Below are 21,488 nucleotides of genomic sequence, written 5' to 3'. Positions count from 1 at the left end.
TCGAAATGTTCCCGTCCCAATGTTACTGACTGCAGCAATACCGAGGCGTCTCCGTTCCCTCTCGACGTCGCGTCACTGCTTGGAGAGACGGTGAACAGTCCGCTGCTTCTCGCACCATATGCTGTCGCATACTAACAGTACACCTACCCAGGGAGCTGCCCGCTACACTAACCTCTGTGACTATCGCTTGGAGCCAACGGCCACGCCCCCCATGGTTAGCAAACATGGCAATTCTTACGTTGTGGATATATACAAACTAAGACATTTTCTCGGGAGTATGGACACTTCGAATCAGTCAATTAAGTACAGTCGTTTTCAAAATAACAGGGCGATTAACTGTAACAACATTTTCTAGCAAACAGACATATTGTTTTTTTTACTGAGCTCTAAGGAAGCGTTTCTCATGACCCGTAGCCTTAAATCAACTCTCTTGCTAGTTGATTATCGATACTATAAACCGAGTTTCTTAAAAACAGGATATGCAAATCTTCACCAGATATCAGTAAAGATAAGAAGTAGGCTGTTAATAAGGGCATACTGCAATCTGAATGCTTCAGGGGAATGCGCAATAAATCACCAAACTTGGCATAGCAACATTGCTTACTACATATTGTGAAGTGGTGGTGGTGGTGGTGGTTATTGGTTTAATAGGACGTACAACTATCAAGTAAACCATCCCCTGACACAAGTTGAAACAGTGCAGGAATCAGCTAAGGGCCCCTTGAATGCCAACTCACACTGCGAAGTTAAGACTACCTTAGACCACTTGGACGCCAAACCACATTCCGAAGGCCCCCTTAATCGCCTAGTACGACACCTGGTGGCGATTATTGTTTTAAGAGGGAGAACCACTAGGCAACCATTCTCTGTTAACACTCATCAGGGAGAAATGAACGTATCGGCCAAAGAAAGACAAGGGCCATGAAGGGCGAGGAAATGAAAGACTCCCTAGCCCTCGAATACTCGGGGTCGGAAAAGAACAAGAGTTGACCATAGGAGGTCGGACGTGAGATTAAAATTAGCTTGGCACAAGTAAGTCGAAGCAATGCCAGGACTCAGCTAAGGGCCCCGTAGTTGCCAACCCATGCTCCCAAATTGAGAGCTCCTGGGGCCGCTTTTCAGTTGCCTCTTACGTAAAGCAGGGGATACCGTGTGTGTTGTTCTACTACTCCCGCCTCCAAAGGGACTTTAACGACAGGCAGGGGATACCGTGTGTGTTGTTCTACTACTCCCACCTCCCACTTTAACGACAGACAGGGGATACGATGGGCCTTATTCTACCGTCCTCACCCATAGGGGGATACATATTTTAGAGGTGGCGGTAGTGATTATTGTTTTAAGAGGAAGTACAACTGGGCAACCATCCTATATTAACACTAATTAGGAGGAACAATGGAAGGGATCCGACACTTCGAAAAATGAAGGTATCGGCCAAAGGAAGACAAGGACTACGAAGGGTGTGAACATGAAAAACTCCCTAGGCCTCGAGTGTTCTAATTCTGTAGGTAAGAAAGGAATGCTTCAAGCATAGTAGGTACAGCATTCTCCTTCAAAACAACTTTCTTCATGGACCGATCAAATTCCGGTCTGAAATGTGCTGAACATATTCTGGTGTAAGGAGAAGGTATCCATTTTTTCTTTCTAATGGCCTTAATCCACTCCGCTCTCCATTCTTCATGAACAGGAAACCTCAGGAAAAATTGACGATAAACAAGTCTAACCTAAAAATTCTCACGAAAAGTCGACGGTGCTTCGGAGACTCCGAAATACTAGCACAATAACAATGGAGGTACTGTACTACACATTACAAGCCATAGGTAGTTAGAATCTTACCTGTGAAATGTTACATACATTATCATTATAGACTGTTATGCCTTTCAGCGTTCAGTCTGCAAGCCTCTGTGAATTTACTAAACGTCGCCACAATCCTCTATTTGCAACTAGTGTTGTGGCCTCATTTAGTGGTATAACTCTTATCTTTAAATCGTTAGAAACTGAGTCTAAACATCGTCGTCTTGGTCTCCCTCTACTTCTCTTACCCTCCATAGCAGAGTCCATTATTCTCCTAGGTAACCTATCCTCCTCCATTCGCCTCACATGACCCCACCACCGAAGCCTGTTTATGCGTAGTTTCGTCCATCGAGTTCATTCCTAAATTAGCCTTTATCTCCTCATTTCGAGTACCCTCCTGCCATTGTTCCCACCTGTTTGTACCAGCAATCATTGTCGCTACTCTCATGTCTGTTACTTCTAACTTATGAATAAGATATCCTGAGTCCACCCAGCTTTCGCTCCCGTAAAGCAAAGTTGGTCTGAAAACAGACCGATGTAAAGATAGTTTTGTCTGGGAGCTGACTTCCTTCTTACAGAATACTGTTGATCGCAGCTGCGAGCTCACTGCATTAGCTTTACGACACCTTGATTCAATCTCACTTACTATATTACCATCCTGGGAGAACTCACAACCTACGAGTAAATACTTAAAATTTGTGAAGTGTTATTTCAAGAATATTTTTATATTTCAGATTCGTGCACAGCACGACATTGTAAGAGCTACAACATCAGCTAAATATTAGTATCTCTTTTACAGTGTTTGCGTCTGAACATTTCTGCAATTATAATTTGCCTTCACCGTACTCACTTCAATGAGCTGTGGTAGATTTGAATATAAAAAAACAACATGCGTTCTCGCGCCTCTTTACGACCACTGCCATTGGGCTCCAAGGCATGTCCCTGTTTTCCTTACTCCCTGCATCAACCCATGATGACGTACACTGTCCGCTTGAACAAGACCGACTCCAATCCTCAGACCTTAATGCTACTCTCGATCGTTCAAAGATGGCGAATCGAGTAGCCGGAATTGTTGGAAATCTGGGTTTGTTTTGGTTTGTTGTTATCGTATGTAGTCTGTAATTTTATGAACGTTGACGATAAATGTTAGTTTCTTTGTAGAATATAACTATGCGAGTGTATTTATATGAGTCAGTGGGCACATACGATCTGTAATTATACGCAGTAATGTGAGAATATGCTTGTTTTGATCGTGTTTTTACACATTAAAGAACATGAGTGCACAAGGTGGACCAGGTTTTAGTCTAACTATGGCAATGCCTCTCATACAACTATTCTTAAGTTTCCTATGGAATGGAACATTAAGATAGAAATGGATTAAGAATATACATCGTGATTATTTTGAAGTCCATGACAAAACTGTAGCGTTCATACATCATTTTGAGAATAAATCTGAGGTTAGGGAAGCCATTTCGCTACTTCCAAACTATTCGTGTTCCTCGAAAAATATTAATTTAGATAAAATATATTCCGTCAGTGTCTATGTGCTCAAAGTGTCAAGTGATTTAGATGCAAGTTTATTTTACAATAACCTGTGCTTTGCTGCGGAAATGTTTGGCTGGATCTTGGAGTATAACAAAATTGTTAGTGTGTCTGTCTATCAATCAATACTGATCTGCATTTAGGGCAGTCGCCCAGGTGGCAGATTCCCTATCTGTTGTTTTCCTAGCCTTTTCTTAAATGATTTCAATTACATTGGAAATTTATTGAACGTCTCCCTTGGTAAGTTATTCCAATCCCTAACTCCCCTTCCTATAAATGAATATTTTCCCCAGTTTGTCCTCTTGAATTCCAACTTTATCTTCATATGTGATCTTTCCTACTCGTAAAGACGCCACTCAAACTTATTCGTCTACTAATCTCGTTCCATGCTATTTCTCCGCTGACAGCTCGGAACATACCACTCAGTCGAGCAGCTCGTCTCCTTTCTCCCAGTTCTTCCCAGCCCAAACTTTGCAACATTTTTGTAACGCTACTCTTTTGTCGGAGATCGTCCAGAACAAATCGAGCTGCTTTTCTTTGGATTTTTGCCAATTCTTGAATCAAGTAATCCTGGTGAGGGTCCCATACACTGGAACCATACTCTAGTTGGGGTCTGACCAGAGACTTATATGCCCTCTCCTTTACATCCTTACTACAACCCCTAAACACCCTCATAACCATGTGCAGAGATCTGTATCCTTTATTTACAATCCCATTTTTGTGATTACCCCAATGGAGATCTGTATACTATTACACAGAAGAAATAGCGACTTAGGGGGATTAGGTGGGTTTTAACGTAGGGTTTTACACTGCTAATAATAATAATATTTATTATTATTTTACACTGCTAACACCTTCCGATTCATGCTGTGGTTATCTGTTATCAAGCACCGAGCTCGATAGCTGCAGTCGCTTATGTGCGGCCAGTATTCGGGAGATAGTAGGTTCGAACCCCACTGTCGGCAGCCCTGAAGATGGTTTTCTGTGGTTTCCCATTTTCACACCAGGCAAATGCTGGGGCTGTACCTTAATTAAGGCCACGGCCGCTTCCTTCCCATTCCTAGGCCTTTCCTGTCCCATCGTCGCCATAAGACCTATCTGTGTCGGCGCGACGTAAAGCAACTAGCAGTAGCCGTTATCAAGCAGACTGCGCTGAACTGAAGCTCGTGGATGTGGTTAAATATCAATGTTTAGTCAATAGAGTTTTTGCACTCATGTTTTTTAATGGGTAAAAACCTAAAATATCTTTAGTGTCTGAACGTTTCATTACTAACGTTACTATCATTGTGTGAAGTGCTGTTATGCCATATGTCAACATTATGTTAACATTACCAGGGCCGTTCATTGGATTAACATAATCATTTCGGGTGTACTTGGGTTGAGTGACTCAGACGGTTAAGGTGCTGACCCCAAGTTGGCAGATTTGATCCTGGCTCAGTCCGGTAGTATTTGAAGGTGCTCAAATACGTCAGCCTCGTTTCGGTAGATTTACTGGCATGTAAAAGGACTGCAGGACTAAGTTTCGGCACTTCGACGTCTCCGAAAACCGTAACAAATATAGTTAGTGGGACTTCAAGCCATCAACATTATTATTTCGGGTGTACTTGCTATTCGTTGGGTGCTGAATTTAAGAAATTGTCCACCACTTCAAAACTAAGGCAACACATTGTGTTTCTCGGTTCTCATGAGAGCGAATAAATCGAGGAATTTCGCACCTTAATTTATTTTGATACATTCAAAACGATATTAGAAGTATCATTTTAACAGTTTTATCATGTATTTTCTTCTATCCAACGAAGTGAAATCTAAGAAAAAACGTTATTTGACGAATTGAAATTTCTAAATATCAGCTTGTTGGTCTCTTTTCTAGTAGAATATATGTGATTCTTGTTGGCGAAGCGTTTTCATACGTGTAAAAGTGATTTTCCCTATGATGTTACATTTATCATGTTAATTTACCGCCGTTTATATAATACTAGCAATTGTACCCGTGCTTCGCTACGGAAATCTACATTGTATACAGAATTTTAGGTTCGGTAGTGTACACGTTGTGAGCAAGATTGTCTTAAATTGTATAGCTTTTAACGCTACCCTAGAAACGCGACGGGAGGTCACCAAACATCTTTTCTTATATGAAGACTGAGGGAATTTTCACTGTAATGGTAGACTCAATTTCATACCATCAGTCACAATCAGGTTGGAATGTTTTCATTATAATGCCTTTTTACATCCTCAGAAAGACTGTCTTAGTGGTTTTCCCAACTGAAATGAACATACAATGACGTCAATAGGAATGGCGCGATTAAAAGCAATGCTTTCATATTACAAAATACTCGTTCAAATGAAACACAACAGATTTTCTCATTTTTAACGAACAGGACTACGCTGCCTATCTAACAGTCCAAAGTTCCAGACCTGGTATGACCACACCGCAGACAGCCTTGATCCGTGAACACTCTTCGGCTTTCTTCGGAGGGGACAGGGTCGAATAGTGGAGATTCCCAGGGCAAAAACTATGCCCAATTACTAATCTGTTTCCTAGGAGTAACTATGCCCAATTACTAATCTGTTTTCTAGGAGTACTCGATGAGTCGGAAAATATCAATTCACTACACTGGCGGCGGAAAAATCTATCTGACTTTAAGGCAAATTTTTCCTCAAAACCAGAAGAGAAACCCCCCTCTTCACTGCTAGTTTGGAATAAATTGAATGCAGAATTTAATAAATGTGAAGAGAAAGAAGCTTTTCTTAAGAAACGGCTCTTTTCAGGGTTGAAGTTTGAGTTACTTAGTGAATATTGTGGTGCTATAATTTGGAAAAGGCCTAAATTGTTATTCTAGACCAGGCCATACTACTACTACTACTAGTACTAGTACTACTACCACCACCACCACTAAGTGAGGCTCTGCCTTGAGTATGCACACTGCTCATTCAAAACAGCGCGTCAGAGTAGGGATCGAATAGCTGAAATACTATGATGAACCAGTGTGTTACGTACCAGCTCTATCAGAAAATGTATGAACCCGAGGAATGCTAAAGAAGAAAGTTTCTAACTCCTGGCTATTTCCCGCCAATATTCAGTCAGACTGTTATACTCGGTACGCAGCAGTAATCCCATCTATCGGAGTTGAGAGGCAGCATAAGAGACAAAGAACATCACAATAAACAATGGTCAATGTTATGTTATTGTTGATCAATGTTATGCACTTTCTATATTATAGGCCTTCGCATTTCGTTTTCTTTCGACTCCGAAATACCACTCGTATCATAGTCGGTACGGTAAAACTGAATAAAAGATAAATGATCGGAAATTGTATTCTCTATAACTTTTCTATATAGTACCTTTCAATAGGACCAATAACATTGTTACTTAAAAATTACATTTTAGGCACCTTTTCCTAAACTACAATTTCATCCAGGATGAAAAATATTGGTTATAGCTTAGACTGTAGTTTCTTATTCCCCGACTGTACATACCGATTTTCATTAAATTCTGTTAACCCATTTTTTCGTGGTTCGGCGTTGATATGGACTTAGCAACAAAAATACAAATTCATGAATATCTGTGTTATCATAGCTGGTACGGTAGCAATGTTTAAGACATAAACTTAGGTTATGTAGTATTTATCGATACGACAACTAATAATATAAATATTTGAGAATTACATTTAGGCCTTCCCCTAAACTACTATTTCACTCAGCGTAAATAAAATTATTTATAGCTTTAATTGTAGTGGCTCATTCTCCGACTTTGCATACCAATGTTCAATGAAATAGGACCACTAATAACGTACCGTAAATATTTAAAAAAATAAATTTTAGGCCTTCCCCTAAACTACCATTTCACTCAGCGTGAATAAAATTAGTCATAAGCTAGATTGTAGCGACGTATTCCTCAATTTTTCATACCAATTTTTATTAAGATAGGACAACTAAAAACATAAATATTTGAAAATTTAATTTTAGGCCTTCCCCTAAACTACCATTTCTATCAGCGTGAATAAAATTATTTATGGCCTAGATTGTAGAGACTTATTCCCTGACTTTGCAAACCAATTTTCGTTAAATTCTGTTTGGCCGTTTTCTAGTGATGCGTGTACATACATACATACATACATACAAACATACAGACAGACAGACAGACAGACAGAAATTACGGAAAAGAAATAAGTGCATTTTTTGGTTACTGTGGACATGACCGATACAGAAATACCATTCTTTTCAAATTCTGAGCAATGTACAGACAAAACTCTTATTTTATGTATATAGATATATAAATGTACATTATATTTTCGTGTTAGCCAATACCAGCAATCCGGCTACTAAGCTGCCATGTTTTTTTAATGTTACGGTCTGAGGATTGGAGTCGGTCACACTGATCGCTGCGCCATCTTAACGATCCTTCTGTGCGTGCGCACTAGGGTGAATTAATTTGATAATTTTTTGTCCGGTTAGCTTTAAGAGCAAAGGAAATTTTGTCACATTTGGGGATGGTTTTGAATGAAGATTAACATAAAAGTAAACCATTCCTGCTTTAATTGAATGCAGATTACGATTTCAGATCAGTAGCTAGACGTTTTGAAAAAAATATATTTTAAAGTACAACCTGTGATCAATAAAAACGGTGAATGATTATTTCTTTATTTGCATAGGCATGAAGGTATGCAGGTTATTGTCCGTCAGAGTAATTACCTCCCATGGTATGTATTTCTCGCGTGCGGTTGAGTTCAGCATCCCCATTGCCTTGAATGTCGGCAATGTTTGAGAAACGTTGTCCTGTTAAGAGTTTCTTCAAGCGAGGGAAAAGGAAATGATCCGCAGGGGCCAGATCTGATGAATAAAGGGGATAGTGGTCGAGCTGCAGGGTTACGTCCCGGGCGCCTCTTGCGATACACATGCCTGATCCTCCGGTTATGTAGGTGGTATTCTTTATGAATGATCCCTCCAGTATGGTGATGAGCATTGTCTTGATGCGCGACTTCTCACACCTAACCTTTCTGGATTCCGATGACCCTCAGCTGCGCCACACCGTGCTTACGTCTTCGACTCGGGGTCGTTCTTTATCGCCTGTAACGATGCGTTCAAGAAAGCACCATGTGGATAAAGTCTCCGCACGGCTCCACTAACCGCGAACACAGTTTACTCCTACCCCCTCCCATACGACCAGTGGCGGCTACTAAGGCTATCAGTGAAGCCCAAACCTCAAATGTGAACGATGGAAATCTGAAGCACATTATAATGTAAACATCTGACGCATTGTTCCATTTACAAAACTTGAAAGTAGTGAGAAAAAACGTCGCACGTATTTTTGAGAGCGAGGCATCGGAAACTGATATTGCAGGCCAGACTCTCTCGCCCCTCTCCCGTCGACTCACATCAGGCGGCTTCCTGCTGTATGCCTGATGTGCGCGGGGGGGATAGGTGTGCTATGAGCGTTACTCATCGTATGTACTTCCTCACCTCATACTTCTGACGTTATATAGATAAGAGTGCTGGTATTTCACTCCCGTTTACGTCCACATTCTTGTAGGAAGCCACTGCAAAATGTCTGCTGTTATAGGAGAAATATAGTGTTATTTTTATAGGTAGATCTGCTAAAATGAATGCAGTTTTACAGGTTAGTGTTCTCTTTTGTTCGTTGGAATCGAACTTGTGATCATGAGTTGGACACCACCACTGATCTCCCGAGGAAGCTAATTAACCAGTGAACGATGGGTACGACCGCTGTAATTTCAATTTAATAATAATAATAATAATAATAATAATAATAATAATAATAATAATAATAAAATAATGGTGCAAGCATCTTTGTAGACTTGGTGGTGAGCTAATGAGGATTAAATGAATGACAAAGACGTCGTAAACACCCAGCTCTCAAGCCAGGGGAATTAACAGTATAAGGAGTTTGATTCTGAAAATTGAACCGGGGTCATCCGGCCAAAGGCAAGCATTCTATCCATTTAGCCACAAAGCCGGACTTCAATTTGCTAAACCTTAGGCTACCATCTCGACTGATCAGGTGTTGATTATTGACAGTAGCAGAGGCTTGTGAAGCACAGTAGGTTTCTCCGTTGGCTATTGCCTGCAGCTCAAAACGCTTCACGCTTGACGTTCACTAAATGGACCATCGAAAAGAGGTAACCTAAGTCTAGTAAAATGAGAAATGTCGTATGGCTTTTAGTGCCGGGATATCCCAGGACGGGTTCGGCTCGCCAGATGCAGGTCTTTCTATTTGACACCCTTAGGTGACCTGCGCGTCGTGATGAGGATGAAATGATGATGAAGACAACACATACACCCAGCCCCCGTGCAGTAGGAATTAACCAATTAAGGTTAAAATCCCCGACCCGGCCGGTAATCGAACCCAGGACCCTCTGAACCGAAGGCCAGTACGTTGACCGTTCAACCAACGAGTCGGACAAGGCAGGGATGAAATGGCTTCATAGAGTAATAAAATTAGCATGGAGTGTTGGTAAGGTACCTTCAGATTGGACAAAAGCAGTAATTGCACCTATCTATAAGCAAGGGAACAGGAAGGATTGCAACAACTATCGAGGTATCTCATTGATTAGTATACCAGGCAAAGTATTCACTGGCATCTCGGAAGGGAGGGTGCGATCAGTCGTTGAGAGGAAGTTGGATGAAAACCAGTGTGGTTTCAGACCACAGAGAGGCTGTCAGGATCAGATTTTCAGTATGCGCCAGGTAATTGAAGAATGCTACGAGAGGAATAGGCAGTTGTGTTTATGTTTCGTAGATCTAGAGAAAGCATACGACAGGGTACCGAGGGAAAAGATGTTCGCCATACTGGGGGACTATGGAATTAAAGGTAGATTATTAAAATCAATCAAAGGCATTATGTTGACAATTGGGCTTCAGTGAGTATTGATGGTAGAATGAGTTCTTGGTTCAGGGTACTTACAGGGGTTAGACAAGGCTGTAATCTTTCAACTTTGCTGTTCGTAGTTTACATGGATCATCTGCTGAAAGGTATAAAATGGCAGGGACGGATTCAGTTAGGTGGAAATGTAATAAGCAGTTTGGCCTATGCTGACGACTTGGTCTTAATGGCAGGCTTTAGTGGTAGCCCGCGTCTCGATCCCACCATACGCCACTCCATACGACACTTCTGTGGCAGCCGCCAACATTCGAACCGTCCGTCGACGATCTTTGGTGATGAGTTGGCGAATGTTCTTGTTGTTTTCGTCGTCTATCTGGCCGTTGCACGTCTGCCGACCGTCACGAAAGGACTTGTACCATTTGTACACAAACTTTTTCGATAACATACACGCGTGTCATTCATTCTCTTGGCCTTCTCCCAAATTTAAATGAGAATTTCACGTTTGTACGTTGCTCCCAGCGTCGCAGCACTACTCCGTACAAGCAGACTGCAAGTTGCTTTACGTCGCACCGACGACACAGACAGGAAAGAAGCGGCCGTGGTCTTAATTAAACAGCCCCAGAATTTGCCTGGTGTGAAAATGGAAAACCAGGCCTGCCGACAGTGGGGGTTCGAACCCACTATCTCCCGAATACCGGACACCGGCTGCAATTAAGCGACTGGAGCTATCGAGCTCGGTCAAACTGCACGCCTGGTCTGACTGAAGTGGCGCATGATAAATATAAATTTGTATATACGGTACATAACGAGAGACCTCATTTTCATGCTGTATAACTCACGAATATAAGCTGCAACAAAAAAGTGGTTAAATATGCGCTTATTTTAAACACTTAACTTACATGAAATGATGATAATGTTATTGGCTTTACAATCCACTAACTACTTTCACGTAACATTCCTTTACTAGACTCATTATCATGAATAGACAAGTGAATGGAAAAAATCACTCCACTTCCAGCTGCAACTGTCCCACGAGTTCGTGAGACGTATCACTGTTAAAACGGTGGCGTGCCGCATGCGACCACATAATCTGTAACCGTGCCGGATGCGACCGGCGTTGACAAGCAAATTGTCATTTGATAAGTTGTGTCATCACCCAAGATAAAGGTAAGCTAAACGAAGTGCAATGCCATTTCAATAAGTCCTATAAGCACCTACTGCCCCTACTTTACATACCACTTCTGGGGGAAACTAGTTTTACAACACGAAACATGGTGATGCGTTTACGTCTTTTCCCACCGGGCGATTTGGGCATGCGGTTAGAGGCGCGCGGCCCTGAGCTTGAATACGGGAGATAGTGGGTTCGAATCCCATTGTCGGCAGCCCTGAAGATGGTTTTCCGTGGTTTCCCATTTTCACACCAGGCTAATGCTGGGGCTGTACTTTAATTAAGACAGGGTCGCTTCCTTCCCATTCCTAGCCCTTTCCTATTCCATCGTCGCCTTAAGACCTGCCTGTGCCGGTGCGACGTAATGCCACTAGCAAAAAAAAAAGATAACCTAATTCTCTGAAATTATTTACGACTTAGGCCTACTTACTTATCGTGTCCTATTAGTGCCGGGAGTGTCCGAGGACTGTTCGGCTTGCCTGGTGCAGGTCTTTCTACCTGACGCTCGTGGGCGGCCTGCGCGTCTGGATGTGGGATTATGATAATGAAGTAGGGAGAGATGAAACACGGTTTCGGCACGTAGCCTACTCCTCTCGAATAATACCAAGGGGTCTGCTCAATGCTTTACGTCGCCATCCGACGTCCGAATCATCATCAACAGTATCATATCTCCTCACTCCATTTGAACACTGCGAAAAGGTTTGTTTTTTAATCCAAGCTTTTGGCATGCAATCTAGTGATTAGAAACTGTCTACCACCAACTTTCCTACCCTGTCGGCCAACATTCTGATGGTGATTTTTTTTTTTTTTTTTTTTTCATCCAGGCTAAGTGGCTCAGACGGTTGAGATGCTGGTCTTCCGACTCCAACTTGGCAGGTTCGATCCTGGCTCAGTCCGGTGGTATTTGAACGTGCTCAAATACGTCAGCTTTGTGTCGGTGGATTTACTGGCACGTAAACTAAGTCCTGCGGGACTAAATTCCGGCACCTCGGCGTCTTGTTAAACGATAAAAGTAGTTACTGGGACGTAAAGCCAGCAACATTAGTATATTTTTCTTTTGACCAACAGCACTCGGAACCTCCCAACCACGGTGTCAGACCTTTATTTTAGAAAATACCAAGGGCCCGGTTTCACCAACCTTCGTCAAAATGTCTTGATGATCATCAAATATGAATAATATTTAGGTTTCCATGACAAATTAATGTACGTTGGCCTTTCAGATTCGTTCGTAAAACAAAAGAGGGTTAGGAAGTCATAGAATTCAGTTCGCGCGAGTTGTGTAATGCTTCTCTATTGAATTAACTCGTATCCAAAAGTTAGTTATTTAATATTGTTTTGATAACTACTAAGAAGAAATGGACAACAAAGAAACATTTAAAAAAGGGGAGAGAATTTCTCCAAAGAAGGGAAGGCATTAATGGTAAGGTTAGTTGCTGAAAATAAAGATGTAATAGAAAATAAGCGAACTGATGGTGTGACTAAAAGAGAAGGAAAGAGCTTGGGAACAATTAACAGACATGTTTAATGCTAGAGGGTTTGTTAAAAAAAATCTACGAAGCAGCTGAAGTCATTTTATGACTCTTGTAAGTGTAGGTCGAAACAGCAGAAGGTCCAGGATAAGATCAACATGCATAAAACGGGAGGCGGAGCAGCTGAAACGTCATCATTAGATGAAACCTCTTCCCAATTATTATCTATTATCTGTGAGCAAGTAGCGCCCATTCCTAATGAGTTTGACTGCGACGCTTTCTATATAGATCAAATAGATAACACCGGTCGCGAACGATGCTGTGGAGTACGACACAGGCTATGTTGGAGGTCTCACCTCATGAAGAATCAGTGACGTCAGCTGTTTCTCAGACACCAGTGTCAACTACTTCGAGGAATCCGTGGAGTGCAAGGAATAGGCCCAAATTAAATAAAGTGAAAAAGACCGAAGCTGCCAAACCCCGTGAGAAACTTTCCGAACTGTCTGAAGAAAGACGAAAACTATGCAACCTAGAGTTGAAGAACTTAAAAAAGAAAAACATGATTCAGAAATGCGGCTTCTTGAAATGCAGAAAGAAACTGAACACGTGAAACAAGAAAATGAAAAGCGTAAAACATCTGTGTTGCAAGCAAAACTTGCCAAGTATTTGAACAAGTAATTATTTATTAATAATTTAGTATCGCCAGTATTTTTTTTCTCGTCCCATACAAGGGATCATTCTAAGTGTTAGAGAACAATACTTCTGCATCTTTGCATTATGTGACAAAATACATATCGGTGAAAGTGAACTAACAAAAATTACGTTGATGTAGACACAATTTAAATTGCCAGTAAATTGAAAGCAAATTAGTTAAAATATAATAAAAATAATTTCATATCATTGTGTAAGAACATTTCCTTAAAATGCTTGCGAATTTAACTGGACTAATTTCTTAGAGGAAATGAGTTTCGACAATCCTTTCACGAACAAGAGCAGGCGCACCGTCACGAGGAACATCTACGGCGGGGACAGGTTCCGCATCAAATATAAGGCAATTTCTGTCATGAGCTCTTTTATCTTGCAAGTACTCATGAAGCTCTTGATCCTCAATCAATCAATCAAAACTGATCTGCATTTAGGGCAGTCGCCCAGGTGGCAGATTCCCTATCTGTTGCTCTCCTAGCCTTTTCCTAAATGATTTCATAGATATTGGAAATTTATTGAACGTCTCCCTTGGTAAGTTATTCCAATCCCTAACTCCCCTTCCTATAAATGAATATTTGCCCCAGTTTGTCCTCTTGAATTCCAACTTTATCTTCATATTGTGATCTTTCCTACTTTTATAAACGCCTTTCAAACTTATTCGTCTACTAATGTCATTCCACGCCATCTCTCCGCTGACAGCTTCGAACATACCACTTAGTCCAGCAGCTCTTCTTCTTTCTCTCAATTCTTCCCAACCCAAACATTGCAACATTTTTGTACCGCTACTCTTTTGTCGGAAATCACCCAGAACAAATCGAGCTGCTTCTCTTTGGATTTTTTCCAGTTCTTGAATCAGTTAATCCTGGTGAGGGTCCCATACACTGGGGGATCCTCCTCTCGTGATGAACAGCAGTGGCTACTAGCACTTCTTACTTTTGTTCTTAATCCTAGGAAACCTCCCATACTGTCTCTCCACAGTGTTTCTTGTCTCCACATGAGCTTTGTTGTAGTTTTCTTGACCATCAGTCCCTATCTTCAAAAAGGGAGTTAGAAGATAGGGGGCTAAACGGTAAGCATTATCACCCAATAAATGCCCTTCTGGTATTCTTCCTGTTTCGAACATCATTCTGATTTCTGAGTTATCAAAAATGAAGCTATCGTGTACCGAGCCGGGCCATCTTGCTACTACATTTCTAATCAGTAGATTCGCGTCAGAAATGGTCTGAACGTTAATGGAAAAATATTGTTTTCTGTTGCGAAACATTTCCGCATTATGACCACCAGGACACTGTACAGTCAGTTGCCCCTATTACACCCGGATTAACAGCACGTACTTCAAAACATAGTGATGTCTTAAATAGGCGATTGCTTCAGATACATTCTTATTGTAGCTCTCGAAACTCCATTTGTATCTCCAATTACTATTTGAAAAGAGCAAGTAGCATAAAAACGCAGTGTCAGAAGCAATTGCTGGATAGGAGTGAGTGGTCCATTCCTATTAGTGGAATATTCAAGCCCTGCTTCAATTTGTTCTAATAATTTCAAAGTCAATTGTTTAGAAAGTCTCCACCTCATTATAAATTTCGAATCGTCCATCGTGTGGAAATGGTCATTTCGTTCCATAATTACTCTTTCAGGTCCAAGATTCTCCAACAGTTCTATATACATAATCTCAGCGTCGAAATTCTCTCCCATTTTGCACTACGAGCTTAAACATATAAATGAGCACAATAATTGAGAAGAAAACTGGTTTTCCCTTAGTGCTCTCACGTTCTCAAATAAATTAAGAGAGGAAAAAAATAGAACGATAAATATTAGGGAGTAGACGCAGTACAATATTAATGTCCAGAATAAAACTATCGTATTGCTCCACTTTACAAGACACTATTTAACAGCACTCCAACTGACGACTATGAATAACAAACCCGTTATCACGCAGTCATTGCACACTCGCACCGCTTGTATCGCCGATGCGCAATACCGAAGTAATAATCATTCTCCGTTGAAGCTATAGTCGTAAGTTTGCTGTTGAGATATGCGATATGTAGCGGGCCTTTTCTTTACTTCACTTGTGGAGGTCTAGCTCACCTCGACTTAACGACAGCAATATTGTTAGTTATGTATTTCGCCTGATCACATCAAATCTGTGACCGTTCGTCAGTTTGGCAGGAGTAGATATAATGAACATTACCGTATGTTTACAGCATGGTAGCCATTTTAATTAACTTGAGGATCGTCAAGTGAGTTGACGAACGAAAAACCATTCTTCAAAGTTGAGGAACGATTTTATGATCATCAGTGAAAATGGATGTTGGAGAAACGTAAAAAGTGGATTTGACGATCGTCATCTCCCTTGACGAAGGTTGGTGAAACCGGGCATCAGTGTGTTGATAAATACACGTGATAAATTACAAACATGAAGAAACACACTTAAATACACAATCCTTACACTGGACACCCTCCTTTGTCATTCCATAATTTGCTCTATAGTCCTCTCCAAGTTTCCTGTATAAATCTGTAGCGTCTGTCGGTTAAAACTAGCTTCACTGCGGAGAATCATCTCTATACATCTACGGATGTGACAGGACAGTACCTGAATTCGGGAGCGTATGTTTTTTTTTTCTAGTGGATTATGTCGCACCGACACAGATAGGCCTTATGGCGACGATGGGCTAGGAAAGGCCTAGGAGTGGGAAGCGGCCGTGGCCTTAATTAAGGTACAGTCCCAGCATTTCCCTGGTGTGAAAATGGGAAACCACGTGAAACCATCTTCAGACCTGCCGACAGTGGGGTTCGAACCCACTATCTCTCGGATGCAAGCTCACAGCCGGCGCCGTAACAGCACAGCCAACTCGCTCGGGGATCCGCGGCCTCTCGAAGGTTCAGAACAATTGAGAATAATTTGAAACAACTTTCAGACATACTTGTTTTTTATTGTCTTGTTTGCGTTTTTGAATTGACGTCCATTCATCATGCTGTATTATGACATTTCCGGTTGTGGAAAATTTAGATGACTTTACAGTCTTTTATGGTTACGACTTCTGCAATTCCCCGATAAACTTTGTCCAGTTCGCTGATAACGCGGACTCTGAGCAACCGACTACATCATTCTTTGGCATAGAACTACTCTCTGCATTACTCTGTGATTTCATGAAATAAAATCATTTTCTGTCTATATATAAACATGGGTTTCCAATTCATGGAGTTCACATTCAATATTCAAAGTAGTGTAACTGTCGTGTTGAACGTGCATTTCTGCCTTGTTTGCCTGCTTGGAACAGCCGAGTACAGCCGGACAGGCGCACAGTACACCCTCGTGTTGTAGAATTTTGTGCTCAGGTAACTGAATCTCCATTGTGGTTACTTCCATTGGGATAGTGTTTCTATTCGCACTGTATTCGAACTATCGAACATGCCGATGATTCAAACTTGAAATGAAGAAGCAAATCGCAGAATTGGACTGAGTAATGCACCGGTCAGAAAACTTTCAGATTCATCCTGACCAAGAAGGATATTCCAGTTAGCCTGAAGACCAAGACGTCTTACGGCCTAGATACTGCCTGATACGTCGCTTGCTCAGGTCCCTTCACTCCCAGCCGATAGTATATAATAGTTTGGTCTTCGTGTGCTGAAAGCCTGCAGAGGTTGTCTTCCGTTGCTTTCCTCACTGAGCCAGCAGTTGGTACTCTGAACTAAGAAATAAGTGCAATTAGTATGACATGTAAATAAGCCTTTCCAAGATTAAAGTGACGACGGTAGGAACATCCAGCCCCTGCTATGAATGGTGTCAAAATGCTGCTCATTTATTGGGCTTCGCAGACTGATATCCAGTACCACCTGCTGGCTCAGTGAGGAAAGCAACGGAAAACAACCTCTTTCCTCATTTCCCCACTACGCTTTTTCAGTGATGCCTAGGTCTTATATGGCAGCTAATGGTGGAGCTGTTGAAGATCCAACCAGCCTTCCGGCTGAGGACTGAAGAAGTACACAGTAGGTAAAGAAACCTAAGAGAATTGAATGTCAGATTGGGAATACAACACCGCCTGTGGATGGAGATGCCTGTCGTAAGAAGCGACAAAAAGCGGCGACCAATGGATAATGACATTAAAACCATGAGAATAATACGGAACCCTCCGGGTCGACGTTACTTGCGACCAGTACCACCTTGCGAGGAAAGCCATGGGTCTTCGTTACATAGGAGCGAGAAGCACTAAGGGTCTGGGTGTTGTTTGGGAGGTCATCGAGTGTATTCCACTATCTTCAGAATGGGTCTGTGTTACCTATGAGTAGTACTACTTTAGTCTACGTTGCTTGTGATTGATGTTAGTAAGCGAGAAACACCACGGGTTTGGCTGGCGACCCTGATTAGTATCACTACACGAGTAAAACCATCGGTCTGCTTTGTCTGAGTGTACCTGTGATTAATACTAGTATAGGTGGAACACCATGGTTCTTCTTTACCAGTAATTAGTACCATTGTCAGGGGCCGGTGACCTGGATTTTGGAGCTTTTAGATAATGAGTATCATCCCAGTAATTAAAGCATTGTGAGTTGATTTTTTTTAGTTTCACGGTCATTTTTTATCACTATTCGTTTTAAATTCTAGTCAGTGGATACATCTTGAATTTTCGTTGCGTTCACCTCGTGCCATTAGGGGCCGATGACCACACCAAACATCATCATCTTGGGAATACAAAACTGGAACAGCTGCATATGTAAGTCCTGTATTCGTCAGTATAAACCAAACCCGATGGCGCAGCAGCGCCGAAGGTCCTTGGCCTACCAAGCGACCGCTGCTCAGCGCGCAGGCCTGCAGATTACGAGGTGACGTGTGGTCAGCACGACGAATCCTCACGGCCGCTATTCTTGGTTACGATGGTAGTATAGTAGGTGAAATTGAAGCACGGTGCAGCAAAGCGAATGCAGTGAACTGTCAGTTGCGAGAAACCGTATTGTAGTCAGCTCTGGCCGGAAGGAAATCTTTTTTAACAATGTGCTTTACGTCGCACCGACACGGATTGGTCTTATGGCGTCGATGGGACAAGAAAGGCCTAGCAGTGGGAAGGAAGCGGCCGGGACCTTAATGAGGGTACAGCCCCAGTATTTGCCTGGTGTGAAAATGAGAAACAACGGAAAACCATCTTCAGGGCTGCCGACAGTGGAAGCCCAGAGCTGCGCGAGAGTGAAAGCTGGGTGGACACAGGATATCCTGTTCATAAGTTAGAAGTTACTCACAAAACTGGCAAGAATGATAGCTGGTTCTTACAGGTGGGAACAATGGCTGGAGGGTACTGGGAATGAGGAGATAAAGCTGTTAGGAATGAACTCGTTGTTTAAACTGGGTTTGGTTGTGGGGTCATGACAGGTGCATGGAGGAGGACAATGGACTCTGTTATGGAGGGTGAGAGACGTATGCAACTAAAGAGCTAGTTGGAAATAATCGACTTGGTTTAGTCAATTCACAGGGGCTTGCAGACTGAACGTCGGAAGGCATAACAGTCTACAGTGAAGATGTGTTTCCAGGGTTGTTCAGTTAAGTTGTCCACCTCAACAAAGATACTGTATATACATTCTGATTTTTAATTCTTTAATTGTATTTAGGGGCTCATAAAACACTGTCTGATTCGTCTCCATGACGTACGTAATTACCGAGGAAGAAGCAGCAACTTCGTTTCATCCGATATGACAAGTAAGAATCGAGCGAGAACTTCAGTGACGAGTAATTTTGAAGATATGAGACTGTTTCATATGTTAAGGCGAAAGCTCTGATGCTAGCTCGAGCTAGTTATACCTGGACCTGCTCTACTACTCGAACCTCAACTCGCGCATGCCAGCAGCCAGATTTACCCCTCTGCGACTTTTCGTCAGACGACCATTGGTCGACTTGGCTTGTACCGCTGATTAGGCAATATGGTTCGGGTACTTTTAGGAACATTGTTTCATTCTCTTCCACGTCCATCGCGCGGGGAAATGTACAATCGGTTAAAAACTGGCTGGGGTCAGGTTCTATCACAGGTACTCGTCGGATTAGCTAAATAAGTACATCTTGAATTTATCGCTTGATTCTTAGTTGTTCTATCGTGTGCGCGGGCGACGCAGTTGAACAATAAACCCACCCTATCCCCTGCCTTTCGTAAGAGGCAACTAAAACGGGTGACTAAGGGATGAACCATGAAAGAAGAACACGATGAGTCAATCAGTCGATTAATCAGTCACTACTGATATGGATTTAGGGCAGTCGCCCAGGTGGCACATTCCCTGTCTCTTGTTTTCCTAGCCTTTTCTTAAATGATTTCAATAAATTGGAAATTTATTGAACATCTCCCTGGGTAAGTTATTCCAATCCCTAACTCCCCTTCCTATAAACGAATATTTGCCCCAATTTTTCCTCTTGAATTCCAACTTTATGATCATATTGTGATCTTCCCTACTTTTAAAGACACCGCTCAAACTTATTTGTCTACTGATGTCATTCCACGCCATTTCTCCACTGACAGCTCGGAACCTACCACTTAGTTGAGCAGCTCGTCTCCTTTCTCCCAACTCTACATTGCCTGTGGTAAGTACCACTATTTGAGGTACACCATGAGTCTACGTTACCTGTGGTTAGGACCACGATAGGAGGAACGCCATGGTTCAACTTTAGCAGTGATTAGTACCACTATGTGAGGTACACCGTGGGTCTACGTCACCTGTGGTTAGGACCACGATAGGAGGAACACCATGGTTCTGCTTTAGCAGTGATTAGTACCACTATGTGAGGTACACCGTGGGTCTACGTTACCTGTGGGTAGGACCACGATAGGAGGAACACCATGGTTCTGCTTTAGCAGTGATCAGTACCACTATGTGAGGTACACCATGAGTCTACGTCACCTGTGGTTAGGACCACGATAGGAGGAACACCATGGTTCTGCGTTAACAGTGATCAGTACCACTATGTGGGGTACACCATGAGTCTACGTTACCAGTGGTTAGGACCACGATAGGAGGAACACCATGGTTCTGCTTTAGCAGTGATTAGTACCACTATGTGAGGTACACCGTGGGTCTACGTCACCTGTGGTTAGGACCACGATAGAAGGAACACAATGGTTCTGCTTTAACAGTGATCAGTACCACTATGTGGGGTACACCATGAGTCTAGGTTACCTGTGGTTAGGACCACGATAGGAGGAACACCCTGGTTCTGCGTTAACAGTGATCAGTACCACTATGTGGGGTACACCATGAGTCTACGTTACCAGTGGTTAGGACCACGATAGGAGGAACACCATGGTTCTGCTTTAACAGTGATTAGTACCACTATGTGAGGTACACCGTGGGTCTACGTCACCTGTGGTTAGGACCACGATAGAAGGAACACCCTGGTTCTGCTTTAGCAGTGATTAGTACCACTATATGAGGTACACCATGAGTCTAGGTTACCTGTGGTTAGGACCACGATAGGAGGAACACCCTGGTTCTGCGTTAACAGTGATCAGTACCACTATATGAGGTACACCATGAGTCTAGGTTACCTGTGGTTAGGACCACGATAGGAGGAACACCATGGTTCTGCTTTAACAGTGATTAGTACCACTATATGAGGTACACCATGAGTCTAGGTTACCTGTGGTTAGGACCACGATAGGAGGAACACCCTGGTTCTGCGTTAACAGTGATCAGTACCACTATATGAGGTACACCATGAGTCTAGGTTACCTGTGGTTAGGACCACGATAGGAGGAACACCATGGTTCTGCTTTAACAGTGATTAGTACCACTATATGAGGTACACCATGAGTCTAGGTTACCTGTGGTTAGGACCACGATAGGAGGAACACCATGGTTCTGCCTTAGCAGTGATCAGTACCACTATGTGAGGTACACCATGAGTCTACGTCACCTGTGGTTAGGACCACGATAGGAGGAACACCCTGGTTCTGCGTTAACAGTGATCAGTACCACTATATGAGGTACACCATGAGTC

The 21,488-nt window shown here is 42.4% G+C and overlaps 1 protein-coding gene across 1 annotated transcript in view; it reads left to right on the top strand.

The window, feature by feature from the left end:
• The window catches only part of LOC136877165 (uncharacterized), a 753,414-nt gene that overhangs the window by 54,873 nt on the left and 677,053 nt on the right, over positions 1-21,488 (top strand). The gene's annotated exons all lie outside the window — the stretch shown is intronic.

Source organism: Anabrus simplex, chromosome 7 (assembly GCF_040414725.1).
Source record: "Anabrus simplex isolate iqAnaSimp1 chromosome 7, ASM4041472v1, whole genome shotgun sequence".
In the NCBI taxonomy this organism is placed as follows: Eukaryota; Metazoa; Arthropoda; class Insecta; order Orthoptera; family Tettigoniidae; genus Anabrus; species Anabrus simplex.
This window is presented reverse-complemented; position numbering and strand designations above follow the sequence as displayed.